This window comes from Phoenix dactylifera, chromosome 16, assembly GCF_009389715.1.
Source record: "Phoenix dactylifera cultivar Barhee BC4 chromosome 16, palm_55x_up_171113_PBpolish2nd_filt_p, whole genome shotgun sequence".
NCBI classification, from domain to species: domain Eukaryota; kingdom Viridiplantae; phylum Streptophyta; class Magnoliopsida; order Arecales; family Arecaceae; genus Phoenix; species Phoenix dactylifera.
In genome coordinates, this window is record NC_052407.1 from 7,395,998 (window position 1) to 7,411,358 (window position 15,361).

Below are 15,361 nucleotides of genomic sequence, written 5' to 3' on the forward strand. Positions count from 1 at the left end.
TGTAACGGCCATGTCAGTGGCAACCCCATCGCGCCACACGATGACCAATCCCCAAAAGAACCCCCCAGCCTGGTATATATGCGGCTGGGGGGGAAGGGGGAGGGTAAGCAAGATTTTTCAGAGTATCATCTTACCTGCTACCTCTCCTTCTCCTTCGATCTTCCCTAACTTGATCGTCGGAGGGCCCCCACTACCCCGGTGGTGGTGCGAGGCTTGCTTGCAGGTTTTCGGCGGAAGGTGGAGCGCAACCGAAGCAATTCCAAGGGAACCCCGTTCACACCGCTGTGCCAATCGTTCTCGGTTTGAACCCCCAGCAACAGTTGGCGCTAGAAGGAGGGCCCGGATCTCAGAGCGATCGTAATGGCACGGCGAGGTGGTCGTGGAGCTTCCAATGCTTCCGGTCGCGGGGCCTCTCACGCCTCTGGCCGGAAGGCCGCTGCATCTCCAACACACTCTCAGTAACACTCCACCTCCCCACCGCCCGTTCAGACGGTCGAAGCCGCCCAGTTCGACCAACTAACCCAGCAGGTTCGCACCCTCACGGAGGCGGTGCAGAATCTGCAGGGTGCGATTTCTCGGGTGCCGCAGCGGGCTCAGGAGCCGCCGCGGCCTGAGCATTCGCCTGTCCTCCTCAACCCGCGCTCCTTCCTCTCCCATGGGGATGAGCGCCGGTGTGAGGAGGATTCTCGAGCACGCTCCATTCTGCCGGGACCCTCCCACCGGAGCCGCGCGGGGTCCGAGAGGCGGGCCCGGGCGCGTTCCCAGACCCCCCAATCCTCGAGGAACCCGCGCTCCAGTCGGTCCCCCTCTCGCCGCTCCTTGTCTCCCACCCACCGGTCGCGCTCCCTGGACCGGCGGGTGGAGGATCTCCACCGACAACTCCAGGTCCTGAAGGGCCATTCCAAAGATCCCTTCGCCGACTTAGAGATCTCCTCCCAGCCGGCGCTTGCCTCGAGGATCCTGCGGACCCCGAATCCGCCGGGGTTCAAAATGCCGGCGATCGAGCCCTATGACGGGGCGGCGGACCCGCGGGATCACGTCGAGAGTTTCAGGACCCTTATGCTCCTCCACGGAGCATCAGATCCCCTTCTCTGCAAGGCTTTCCCGGCAACCCTCCGTGGCCCGGCGAGGGCATGGTTCGCCGGGCTGGAGGCTGACTCAATCCGGTCCTTCGACCAGTTCACTCGCCTCTTCGTCACTCATTTCGCCGTCAGTAGCCGGCGGCAACTGGTCTCCGACTCCTTCTTTGATGTCCGGCAAAACGAGGGAGAAAGCCTGCGGGATTATCTTACCCGCTTCAACAGGGCTACGCTGGAGGTCCGGAGCCTGAGTCAGGAGGTAGCTCTTTCAGCCCTGAAGCGTGGCTTCCGGAAGGGCAGACTCACCTTCTCCCTGGACAAACGCCTGCCGCGGAGCTTCCCAGAGCTGTTGTCCCGGGCGAACCAGTATGCGGACGCTGAGGAGGCGGCCGCCCACCGGAGCAAGGAGGCCGCCGAGATCCCTCCAAAGCTTGGGAAGAAAAGGCGGAAAGAGGCACGCCAGAGGAGGAGCCCGACGCCCCAGCGTCGGCGCAGTAGCCCGTCGCCGGCGAAGAACCACGGCGCCCCACGCCCTCGTTCTCCGCCCCGACGTTTCAACCGGTACACCCCTCTCCTGACTCCCCGGGCCAAGATCCTTATGGAGATCAAGGGGCGGGAGGACCTCCCGGCCCCGAGACAGATGCGGAAGATCCCTGGGAAGAGGCCCTCCCGGGCGTACTGTGAGTACCACCGAGACCACGGCCACGACACGGAAGACTGCTTCCAGCTTCGGGATGAGATCGAGGCTCTCATCCGCCGGGGGCGTCTCGGTCGATATGTGAGCGACCGACGTCCCCCCGCAGACCCGCGTCCGGCCGACCCGGCTCCTCCGGGGCCTCGGGAGCAGAATCGACCCGTTGCGGGCGTGATCCACACTATCACTGGGGCTGCCCCCGACCCGTGAGGAACGCAGGGGGCTCGACGGAGGCGTCGGGGGCGGCCGTCGCAAAGAGGCAGAGGGTCGGCAACGTAATCACTTTTTGTGATGAGGATGTAAAGGGGGTTCAGACCCCCCACGATGACGCCATGGTAATCTCCCTCACCATGGCAAACTATGATGTAAGGCGTGTTCTTGTGGATAGTGGAAGCTCAGCTGATATCTTGTTTTACGAGGCCTTCCAAAAGCTGGGCTTGTCCAGACAATTGTTGCACAAAATGTCCACCCCCCTCGTAGGATTCACCGGTGACGCTGTCCCGGTGGAAGGTGTCGTTGAGCTGCCTGTGACTGCGGGCGTCGCACCCGCAGAAGCCACGGTGCGACTCGGGTTCTTGGTCGTCCGTGTTTCCTCGGCTTACAACGCTATCCTCGGACGACCCGGGCTGAACGCCCTTCGTGCGGTGGTCTCCACGTACCACTTGCTCATGCGGTTCCCCACGACGGTCGGGATCGGGGAGGTCCGAGGTGACCAACCGACCGCACGACAATGTTTCTTAGCGACCCTCAAAGGGAAGAAGCCCGCAGAAGCCCTAAGCATCGAGTCCCTTGATGCCAGAGACGAGGTGGCCTTGCGGCAGGGGGAGCCGGCCGAGGGTGTGGTCGAAGTTCCCCTCGAGGAAGGCCGCCGGGACCGGGCGGTCCGGGTCGGCGCCAATCTCGACCCGGGAGCTCGGGCCCGGTTGGTGGAATTCCTCCGAGCCAATGCCGATGTATTTGCCTGGTCGGCGGCCGATGTACCTGGGATCGACCCGGAGGTCATCTCTCACGCCCTCAACGTCGACCCGACCCACCGGCCAGTGAAGCAGAAGAAAAGACACTGTGCCCCGGATTGGATCCGGGTGATCGACCAGGAGGTAGACAAACTCTTGGAGGCAGGATTCATAAGGGAGGTGAGTTACCCCGAGTGGCTGGCAAATGTCGTACTTGTCCGGAAGGCGAGCGGGAAGTGGAGGATGTGCGTCGACTATACCGACCTGAACAAGGCGTGCCCCAAGGATAGCTTTCCGCTTCCGCGGATAGACCAACTGGTCGACGCGACTTTCGGACATCAGCTGCTGTCTTTCATGGACACCTTCTCCGGTTACAACCAGATAATGATGGCCCCACAGGACAAGGAGAAAACTGCCTTTATTACAGACCGGGGGCTGTACTGCTACAAGGTAATGCCCTTCGGTCTGAAGAATGCTGGCGCCACTTACCAGCGCCTCGTCAACAAAATCTTCAAAGAGCAAATCGGCCGGAATATGGAGGTGTACGTGGACGATATGCTGGTGAAGAGCCGCCAGGCAGACCAGTACATCGTGGATCTGGAGGAGACTTTCACCACCTTGCGGAAGTTTCGCATGAAGCTGAACCCAGCGAAGTGCGCCTTTGGCGCTTCGGCCGGGAGGTTCCTCGGTTTCATTGTCAACCAGCGGGGTATCGAAGCCAACCCGGACAAAATCAAGGCCATCCAAGGTATGTCCCCTCCGACCAAAGTGAAGGAGGTTCAGGAGCTCGCTGGAAGGGTCGCCGCGCTCGGACGATTTGTGGCAAAATCGGCCGAACGCTGCCAACCATTCTTCAAGGTGTTAAAATGCCCGAAAGACTTCCTCTGGACGGCCGAATGTCAAGCAGCATTCGACCAGCTCAAGGAATACTTGGCGTCTCCTCCCCTGCTGTCCAAGCCGCAAGAAGGGGAGATGCTCTACCTCTATCTGGCGGTCTCCCCAACCGCGGTCAGTGCGGTGCTGGTTCGGGAAGAGGCAAAGCTCCAGAAGCCCGTGTACTACATCAGCCGGGTCCTACGGGATGCCAAGGCGCGGTATACGAAGGCTGAAAAGATCGCCTTCGCGCTGCTGACCGCGACCAGGAGGCTCCGCCCATATTTCCAGGCCCATTCTGTCACCCTCTTAACTGATCAACCACTACGACAGATCCTCAGCAACCCCGAGAATGCGGGACGACTGGTGAAGTGGGCAATAGAACTCGGTGAGTTCGACATCCGCTACCAGCCTCGGCCTGCCATCAAGGCCCAGGTGCTCGCGGACTTCCTCGCTGAGTGCACAGTGCAGGTGGCGGAACCTAGACCGCCGGAAACGCCCAGCCTCGACCTCCCGACCTGGACGCTTCACATCGATGGGTCGTCGAACCCCGAGAGTGGAGGGGCCGGGCTGGTCCTTACCAGTCCTGATGGAGTGATAGCCGAGTATGCCTTGAGGTTTGGATTTCCAGTGACCAACAACGAGGCGGAGTACGAGGCCCTAGTCGCGGGACTCAAACTCACCGGGGAGCTTGGCATCCGGCATTTGAAGGTCTTCACCGACTCCCAGCTGGTGGTCGGGCAGGTCCGTGGGGAGTTCGAGGCCCGAAGCCCGACCATGCAGAACTACGTCCGGAAGGTGCAAGCACTCATTCCCGACCTCGGCAGCGTCGACCTCCAGCAGGTCCCCAGAAGCGAAAATGCCAGGGCCGACAGGTTGTCCCGCTTGGTGGGCGCAGAGGCGCGCAACCTGTCGAGGGCAATCTACCTGGAGACCCTGGATGCCCCGAGCATCGGCGAGGCTGGGGCGGTGATGGCGATTGACCTGGAGCCATCTTGGATGGACCCGCTCGTCGCCTACCTCGCCGAAGGGATCCTCCCTGAAGACGAAGATCAAGCTCGGCGACTTGTCAGGAAGTCCGCCCACTACGTACTCTATGAAGGGAGGCTGTATCGGACCTCGTTCACCGCCCCCCTCTTAAGGTGCCTCCGCCCCTTGGAGGCGGCCTACGTCCTCGGCGAAGTCCACGAGGGCGTCTGCGGATCGCACTCGGGGGCTAGGTCCTTGGCGCACAAGATCATGAGGCAAGGCTATTATTGGCCTACCTTGTTGGAGGACTCAAAGGATCACGTACGGAAATGCGACGCCTGCCAGCGCCACGCCAACATCCAGAGAGTCCCTTCTGTCCCCTTGGCACCAATCACCGCATCCTGGCCCTTCTCACAGTGGGGAATGGATATCCTCGGACCGTTCCCCGTCGCTTCCGCCCAGCGGAAATTCTTGATTGTTGCAATCGACTATGTGGAGTGATTGATTAAAACCCCATTTGATTTTGATGAGCTCAAAGCATTTGAGTATATCTTTTAATTACTAATGAATTCAATTGAGTGTTTCAGTGAAAATCCTGTCTAAGTGTCCCAAGACTTGGTTCATAATTGTTGGATAAGTTAAGGAGTCTGTTTGAACCAATGTCTGAGACTCGAGTCGACTCCCGAGTATCACGAGTCGACTCCAAGCGTATCAAGTTCACTGGCACGAGCTCGAGTCGACTCCAGATGAGTACGAGTCGACTCCGACTGAGAACAGACAGAAGAACAGAAAGGATCAACTCAGAACCTGTCAACGAGTCGACTCCTGAAGTGCGCGAGTCGACTCCAATGTTCACCAAGTCGACTCCAGGGAAGTAAGAGTCGACTCCAAGCAGTCACAGCCAGAAAAGTCAGAGAGCAGTTTTCGGGTCTGAGATTCGAGTCGACTCCAGTGGAACGCGAGTCGACTCCAATGGTTGACAGGTCGACTCCAAAGAAAGCAAGAGTCGACTCTCAGCGGTACACAAAGAAAGTCAGAGACCATTTTATGGACTCTGAGATTCGAGTCGACTCCCGCAATATGCGAGTCGACTCCAAGACACCGCGACCCCAAGACAGACAGAAAACCAAGTTACTGCCTCTGAGATTCGAGTCGACTCCCAGACAGCTCGAGTCGACTCCAAGACAGCTTCACGTCTAAAGGCAGAAGACCATCTTTCGGAAACTGAGAGCCGAGTCGACTCCAAGGAAGTTCGAGTCGACTCCAAGACTGGACGAGCCAAAAGACAGAGGATCGGGAGTTCGGGCTCTGAGATTCGAGTCGACTCCCAGGACAGTCGAGTCGACTCGAGTGGACAAAATTCAAAATTGGATCCACGGACTTCAGTGGATGAGCCGACTCCAAAATTGCCAAGTCAGCTCCAGAAGTTGACGAGTCGACTCCAGGTCAAGACGAGTCGACCCCCAGTCGTGAAGGCAACTTTAATTCAAATTTGGAACAGTTGCCGAGTCAACTCCGGAAAAGCTTGAGTCGACTCCCGCTACAGCCGAGTCGACTCCTGATCGCGCGAGTCGACTCCAACCCACCAACGGTCATATTGTCAGGCTGCGCAGAGTGTTCAGAACGGGCTGAAAAAGCACTCTAACGGCTAGTTTTCGTGGGGGTTGGCTTAAATAGCCACAGAGGACTGTAGCAAGAGAGAGAACAACTATTTCACTCCAACTAATCAAGCATTCAAGCTCTGCAACGTGCTCTTCAACGAAAAAGAGGAAGATCTGCATTTACTGCTTCCAACTACATCTTCCCAGTAATTATAGCCTCCTTCTCCTGCATTCAAGTCGACTACTCTTTCAAGAGGAGACCAGAAGTTTAAGAAGCCATTCCTCATCTCCAATCTAAAAGCGTTTGAGGCTTCTTAACTTCATTTATTGTTCATATTGTTTTCATCTGCTTTTTGAGAAGCTCATTTTCTGTTTTCTTTCTACAACTTGTATTTACTTGGTTCAATCGGGGATTGAATCAAGGGGATTGAGGTTGGTTGGTGAGCCAAGTTAAAACCAACGTGTGTAAGGGTTCGATTGTGATCCCGGAAAAACAATCGGGGGTGGTTCTAGTCGGTGAGCCTGGGAAAACCGACCGAGTTCGTTGTGAGCTCGTAAAACAACAAGTTTGGTTGTGGGCTTGGAAAACAACCGGCTGTAATCCAAGGGGATTATAGTGAATTCCCAAGTGAGACTTGGGGAGTGGACGTAGGAGCAAGGGTTAGCTCCGAACCACTACAAAACTTGTGTTTGTGATTGATTGTCTCTCCTTCTTCTCATTTCATATTACTCACAGCACATAGTAATTAATTAAATAACTTGCAATAGTTTTTAATTAATCATCCATAACGTTTTAAATTATCTAAATTATTTTAAAACCCAATTCACCCCCCCTCTTGGGTTGTCTATCTGGGCAACAAGTGGTATCAGAGCCTAAACTCTTCCACCCAAGAGTAAAAGATCGAAATGACAACCCCATTTGGATCTTCCCACATTGAGGGTCAGTCCACCCAAAGACCCTCATTCTTTAATGGGTCTGACTACTCATATTGGAAGGCTAGGATGAGAATATTCATCCAAGCCCAAGACTATGAGATGTGGACTATTGTAGTAAATGGGCCATACATCCCATCCATATATGTAGATGGTGTCAAGGTACCCAAACTAAAAATGGATTGGGATGAACATGACATGAGGAAGGCACAACTAAACTCTAAAGCTATGAATGTGTTTTATTGTGCCTTAGATAGAAATGAATTCAATAGGGTCTCTACTTGCAACTCTGCAAAAGAGATTTGGGATAGACTTGAAGTGACCCATGAGGGCACAAATCAAGTTAAAGAATCCAAAATAAATATACTGGTTCATAAGTATGAACTATTTAGAATGGATTCTAATGAGACAATCACTAGCATGTTCACTAGGTTTACAGACATTGTCAATGGCCTAAAAAGCCTTGGCAAGAGCTATACTAACAGTGATCTTGTCAGAAAAATCCTTCGGTGTCTACCTAGGTCGTGGGAAGCTAAAGTGACGGCAATCCAAGAAGCCAAGGACTTGAACAAGTTACCACTAGAGGAGCTTCTTGGATCCCTAATGACGCACGAGCTAACCATGAAGCAACACAACGAGGAAGAGTCCTCCCATAAGAAAAAGGTAATAGCTCTAAAATCTACTTCATCTAACAAGGACTTATCTTGCAGTAGCAGCAGTGACGAAGAAGAGGATGAGGAAGATGATGGTGAGGCTCTTCTTGTGTGCAAGTTCAAGAGATTCATCAACCACAAGAAGTCCTATCATCAAAGGAGAGGCCCCTCAAATTTCTACCGCAAGGACAAAGGTAAGGAAAGGGAAAACGAGGGGATTGGGTGTTACGAGTGTTGGGAATTGTGTCCCAAAGCCAATTTTTTAATTGTAAGAAATTGAATTATGTATATGTTTTATTAAAATGAATAAAAGTTTATTCTGACAATTTTCTATTTATCACAAGTGTTGCATCTTCAAATTGAACTCCTGTGTATTGTGATGAAGTCCTTAGGACTAATTTAGTGGATAAAAGAGGTTTTATCATTTAGTCCTTAAAGCAGTTCGCGACCAAATGACGAGCTGTCAATTGGACGATAGCTATGTCAAGTATAGGTCGTTGTGTGCCATTTAGTTGGTTGTCCTCTTAAACCAAGGAGTGTGGAGACACTGTATGGCATACAGGTGAGATGTAGGAGTACATCGTCACTGAATAGTGACTCACCTGCGTAGCACTCCACTGTCGGGAGTTAGCTCGTAAAACGTATGGGCATAAGTACCCCTTAGACCTGAGACTGTCACGGTGACTTGCAAGCAACTCACTGTACTTAGGCACTGGATGACCTGAATTTCTAATTCAGGGATCGGAAGGATGCTGGGTGCAGTCAAGTACTCGCGAAGTCTGTGTATGAGTCAAGATGGGATTGACTGCTCCAGATTTTAGGAGTTGATGTCTCACTGTATTTCAATTCAGTAAAACCTTGGCCAGGGTAAACCAAGTGATAGGTCACTTGATTTGATTATTTGAAATACACTATGGATGACCGGACCCAGAGGTCGACAGTCCTCTCTGAGGTCATCTTGAGCATCGAAGGTCATAGGGATGAATTATGCAACAACCATACGTCTAGGTTCTTAAATGTTGCTTTGCATATTCGACCTATCCGGACGTCGGGTATCATTGCTAGATGGTCACCTCGATTAGTGTATGGAGTAGTCCATGTACTACCGGCTTAGTGTTCGAACCTATCGGAGTCACGCACATAAGTCAAGTTAAGTAGGAAGGACTTGATCCAATTTAATTGAGAATTAAATTGTGGATCATTTGAGATTTGATTTTGTCTATGTTCAGCTAGCACTGAACATGAGGTACATACTGAATTTCATGGATGTGTATTTAATTATGTCTGTATTCTGGCTTAATCAAGTTTCAATTAATGTAATTGAAATTGATTCGGACTCATTTGTTGAGTTTGTTTTTGAATTGGATTCAAATGAATGTAATTGGGTTTCATGATGATTTTATTAGAATTTATTCCATATTTATTCTAGTCCAAGTGTGACTTGGATTGATCCGAAAATTGAACTAATTGGAGTTCACATGAATCAGATTCATGTGGAATTTTTCCGGATCCAAAATCTTTCAAATTGGTCTTCAATTTGGTTTAGAACCAATGATGGACCCAAACCCATTTGATTCAGCCCATTTGAATTAACCCATTTAAGTCAAGTCTGAAAATTTACGTTTTTGCCCCTCAAATTTAATGACACGGGTTGTTCTGGTTTCTTCCTCGGTCCATGGACCGATTTCTCTGCATATCATCTCCCGTGGACCGTTTTTTCCTTCTTCTTCCGAACACATCATAGGGCGCTTGATCTTTCCTCTTTCGGCTACCATTTGAAGATCCGAAGAGACGTGTCTCTTCGGTTTTGAAACCTCTTTAACATAGGACTGATTTAATTGAAATCAAACGGTTCAAAAAATTCAATAAAATCGTGAAACGTTTGGCGTTCACTCTTCCCTTTTGCCGTTTTCTCTTCCCTGGTTCAGCCTTTTCTTTGCCTATAAATAGGCTGGGGTTCTCTTCATTCTTGGCTAGAGATTTGATCCGGGGAGAGGGGAGATTCGTGATCTTTTGAGTAGCTTGAAAAGAGAGGAAAAGGAAACGGGAAGAAAGAGGAAAAGGAAACGGGAAGAAAGAGGAAAAAAAAAAAAAGGGGAAGAAAGAATTTTTTGAAATTCTTTTCTTCCAGGGGCTTATTTGCAAAAGGGTTTTTGCACTATACAGACATCATCCTACCTTCCTGCATTTCTTGGCGTGCGTGTGAAGTAGAGGGTCCGTACATCCGGGCCTTGCATTGCACCAGATCCATCAGTACCAGATCCGGCACCAGATCCAGTTCCAGATCCAGTTTCCGATCCAGTACCAGATCTAGCATCTGATCCAGTATCTGATCCAGCACTTGGCCCTGTATCAGATTCTGTTCCTGAGTACCTTGACCATCTTCCGCTGCGGGATCGAGGTATGGTAAACATAATATAGTTATGTTATTTATTTATACCTGTTATAAATAAATAGATAAAATTTTAAAACTGATTTTCTGACCTGGCATCCGATTTTATCGGATTTTGCGGGATATTTTCCCTTCAACTGGTATCAGAGCCAGGTTGGCCGATGGAATTGGCCTATAATATCTAGAATTGTGCATGATTTAATTTTTAAATTTAGATTAGATCTAGATTTATTGATAAAATATCAATCTTGTGCTGAATTATAAGGTTGTCCTGCTATAAGGTTAACCCCTTATAGTGAAAAGGTTGTCCTAGCACAAAATTGAGATTAATTTGTATCATAAAATAAATAGTTTATTTTTGTGAAATTATGCATAATTGATGTTTATGAAATTTCAGTTTTAAATTTATTATGACCATAAAGTTTATATATAAATTGTTTATATTTGGAATAAATTGACACCTTGAATCCATGATCATAATACATTTAATAAAGAATTAAATGTTGAATTTAAAATTTAAAATTTGAATTTCAAATAAAGATTTAAAATTCAAAATTTGAAATTCGAATTAAAATTTAAATTTGAACATGGGTTTTGGGGCATGGGTTAGCACAATCAGATTAGTTGATTAGGTTAGACCTAATGTTAGAATTGAATTGGAATCAATAGTTGTATTAGACTAAATTCATTTTTCTAATTTGATCAAACTCAATAGTTTTGTTGATCATGTCCAAACACTTCAATTGGATCTGATTGTGGCTCAGTGGTCGAGCCTGAGTTCTTAATGACTATCTAAATCAACTTGACATACCATTTGGTGTCTAAGGCAAGTTGGATCTACGGTTATTAATTGGGGCTACCTCTTTCCTGGCCAACTCTGTTGGTGTCTAGGAAAGACGGTTAATGGCGGAACCCTCCCGTGATCTCTCTTACCTGGCCAAAGTGGTCGTTCAAGCTTTGATTTAGATATCTTGAGACTTGGTACTCACCCATGTCAATAAGGAAATCAGTATGACTGATTTAGATGTCCATAGACCAATGAAATTCTATGTCCTCTATATGACTCAGTGCAGTCAGTGGGAGGATATAGAATTATCAGTCTCTCTAAAATCCTCTAAATTATTAGGTCCTTAAAATGATATAGTTATATAGATAACTAGGTCATAGCCTCCCATTAAAATGGATGATAATTGGTCCAGTATTCCAGTTGGACATGCAGGACGCTTCCGTCTGGTGTTCATCTGAATATTGGAATTATCCTTCATTATATGATAGCTCTTTGAGCTATCTGATTGTGATTAGGTTGGCCGAGCTTTCCTCGGGCCTGATCATACATTAGGTAGTGTCATCGAGTTAGTTCATTAATGGTTGGATCTGACCAGGATTTTCAGTGGAGGCCTCCGCCTACTGATTACCACCTGGGGCAAAATAAAATACTAGAAATTATTTAGAGAAATAATTGGTAATGTACCTACCCTTAGATGCATATGGGTTGGCCGAGCTTTCCTCGGGCCTGTATACAGTCCATGTGGATTCTAGTACCCGCTAAGGAATTAAAGTAATTCCTCGAATTAAAGGTAGAGGCTATTAATTCGATTAAAATAGTGGGAGAAAACTTTAGACTAAAGTCCAAGTCTTTAGGATTAAATAAATCATATACTGATTAGTTGGGTTTTTCCTTTATTTTTCAGATATGGCTAACTCATTGTCCCTCCGAACACTATTAGACAATGATAAGCTTAATGGACCTAACTTCGATAGCTGGTATCGAAAGATGAAAATAGTATTGGAGCATGAGCGGATCCTGTATGTGATATCGGATCCTGCACCTGAGGAACCTGCAGCCAATGCACCACGTGCAATCAGAGACGCTTATCAGAAGTGGCTCAACGATCGCACTACAGTGCGTTGCATCATGAGGGCCTCGATGAATGACGAGTTTAGTCGTAAATTCGAGGAAGCGCAGCCAGTGGAAATCCTTCAAATGTTGAAGGAGTCTTTCGGTACACCTGATGATGTTGAACGACATAAGACCTCCTGCGCTATATTCAATGCCCGCATGAGGGAAGGGGCATCGGTCACCGATCATGTATTGTACATGGTCGAACAAATTGATCGCCTAAGTAAACTTGGCTTTCCTTTGCATGAGCAATTGGGCAAGGATGCCATTTTGAATTCACTTCCTAAGTCCTACCTGACCTTCCTTAGTCATTATAGAATGACTAAACCTGAAGTATCCTATCATGGTTTGCTAGGATTACTGCAGACCTATGAGAAGGATCACCAACTCAAAAAGGAGTCGGTGAATGTGGTAGGTGGGACTTCTGCAGGACTTTCTTCCTTTAAGAAAGGAAAGAAGAAGAAGGTGCAGAAAGCTCGTGCTGGGGTCTCTAAGCCCAAACAGACTATGAAGCAGAAATCTGATCAGAGTAAGGCAGAATGCTTCTTCTGCAAGAAGCAGGGTCACTGGAAGCGGAACTGTCCGGCTTATTTAGCGTCCCTTGATCCAAACAGGCCAAAGAAGAAAATGCAGCAAACAGTTGCTGCACAAGGTTATTATATGATAACACCTTGTAATTTTTCTATTTATGATTCTACTACCTGGGTATTGGATACCGGAAGTCCAATTAATATTTGCAATTCTTTGCAGGGACTTCAAGTAAGTAGAAGATTCAAGAACGGCGATCGATTCCTAAATGTTGGTGATGGAAGATCTGTTCCAGTCCTAGCTTTAGGAGTCATTGAGTTGTTTTTTGAGTCTGGAGTAGTTATGTTAGATGATTGTCACTTTTGTCCAGCATTCTTGATGAATGTCATCTCTGTAGGCTTTTTGGCCAAGAATGGTTATACCTTTTATATAAATGAAAATTTTTGTGATATCATTTTGAATGGTATTAAAATTTTCGTGGACAATTGAAATATGGCATTTATACTCTATCACTGCCTGTGAATGTAATGTACACCTCTAATAAACGCCTTAAGTTAGATAATGTCAATGAAGCCTATTTATGGCATTGCCGGTTAGGTCACATAAATAAAAACAGGATAAACAGGTTAGCCCAACAGGGCATTTTAGAAATCAATGATTGTGAATCATTGCCAACTTGTGAATCCTGTCTTCTGGGTAAAATGACCAAATCACCTTTTTCTGAAAAGGGTGAACGAGCCAGCGATGTTCTTGGCCTCATACATACTGATGTATGTGGACCTATGAACGTAAGTGCCAAAGGTGATTATGCCTACTTCATAACCTTCACAGATGACCTATCCAGGTATGGGTATGTCTATCTGATGAAGCATAAGTCGGAATCATTTGAAATGTTCAAACGATTTCGTAATGAAGTAGAAAAACAGACTGGAAAGAGTATTAAGATCCTTCGGTCAGACCGAGGAGGAGAATACCTTTCCGGTGATTTTTTGACTTATCTAGAGGAGAATAGGATTCTCTCACAATGGACCCCTCCAGGAACACCTCAGCATAATGGTGTATCCGAAAGGAGGAATCGAACTTTGTTAGACATGGTTCGATCCATGATGGGATTTACTAGTCTGCCTCTATCTTTTTGGGGTTATGCTTTAGAGTCTGCGTGTATAATACTAAATAAGGTTCCAAGTAAGTCTGTTGAGAAGACTCCATATGAGATATGGACTGGGCGTAAGCCGACACTTTCATACCTTAGGGTTTGGGGATGTCCGGCTTATGTTAAACGTTCTCAAACTGACAAACTTGGTCCTAGGTCCGATAAGTGTTATTTTGTAGGGTACCCCAAGCAAACTAGGGGTTATTACTTTTACCTTCCTAATGAACAAAAGGTGTTCGTAGGACTTAAGGCAACATTTTTGGAAAAGGAATTCCTTGGTGAAGGAATTGTTGCCTCTAAGGTTGAACTTAGTGAAGTTCAGCAGGTGGAAGATTTAACACAATCTACTGAACCCACAGAATCGGTTTTGATTAGATCAAACCCGGAGCCCAATGTAGAAGCACCATTAAGGCGATCCGGTAGAGTGCCGCGTCAAGTGGATAGATACTACGGTTTCTTGGTCCATGACGCGGATCCTATTGAGCTCGATGAGAACAATGAGGATCCGATCACCTATATGGATGCTATGCAGAGGTCTGACTCTGAGTTGTGGCTTAATGCCATGAAATCCGAAATGGAGTCCATGGAAATCAATAGTGTATGGACACTAGTTGATCCACACAAAGGGATAAAACCCATAGGGTGCAAATGGATCTTCAAAAGAAAGAGAGGCGCAGACGGAAAGGTGGAGACCTATAAAGCCCGTCTGGTTGCCAAGGGGTATCGTCAACGTTATGGTATCGATTATGACGAGACTTTTTCCCCTGTGGCAATGCTAAAATCTATTCGGATCATGCTAGCTATAGCAGCATATATGGATTATGAAATCTGGCAAATGGATGTGAAAACAGCTTTTCTAAATGGAGAGCTAGAAGAAGAGGTGTATATGATACAACCTGAGGGTTTCATATCCACAGACGAGTCCAAAGTATGCAAGCTACAAAAGTCCATTTATGGACTTAAGCAAGCTTCTCGAAGTTGGAACATACGTTTCGATAAAACTATCAAAACGTATGGCTTCGTTAAGAACGAAGAAGAACCTTGTGTTTACAAGTGGGCTAATGGTTCAGTGATCACATTCCTTGTCTTATATGTGGATGACATTCTCTTAATTGGGAATGACATTCCAGCATTACAAAATGTGAAACTCTGGCTGTCATCACAGTTCTCCATGAAGGATCTGGGAGAAGCATCCTACATCCTAGGGATGAAAATCTATAGAGATAGATCTAAGAGGTTGCTTGGATTATCCCAATCCACGTACATCGACACTATGTTGAAGCGGTTCAACATGGAGAATTCCAAGAAGGGCTATCTTTCGATAGGCCAAGGAATTTCTCTCTCTAAGAAAGATTGTCCGACAACTTCCGAAGAGAGAGAGCGTATGAGTAGAATCCCATATGCTTCTGCAGTAGGTTCTATTATGTACGCCATGACATGTACAAGACCGGATGTTGCTTACTCACTAGCAGTAGCAAGTAGGTATCAGTCTGATCCGGGTGAGAACCATTGGAAGGTGGTGAAAACCATCCTTAAGTATTTAAGAAATACTAAGGACCAATGGTTAATCTATGAAGAATCTGACTTAAAACTTGTGGGATTTACAGACTCTAGTTTTCAGTCAGACCATGAT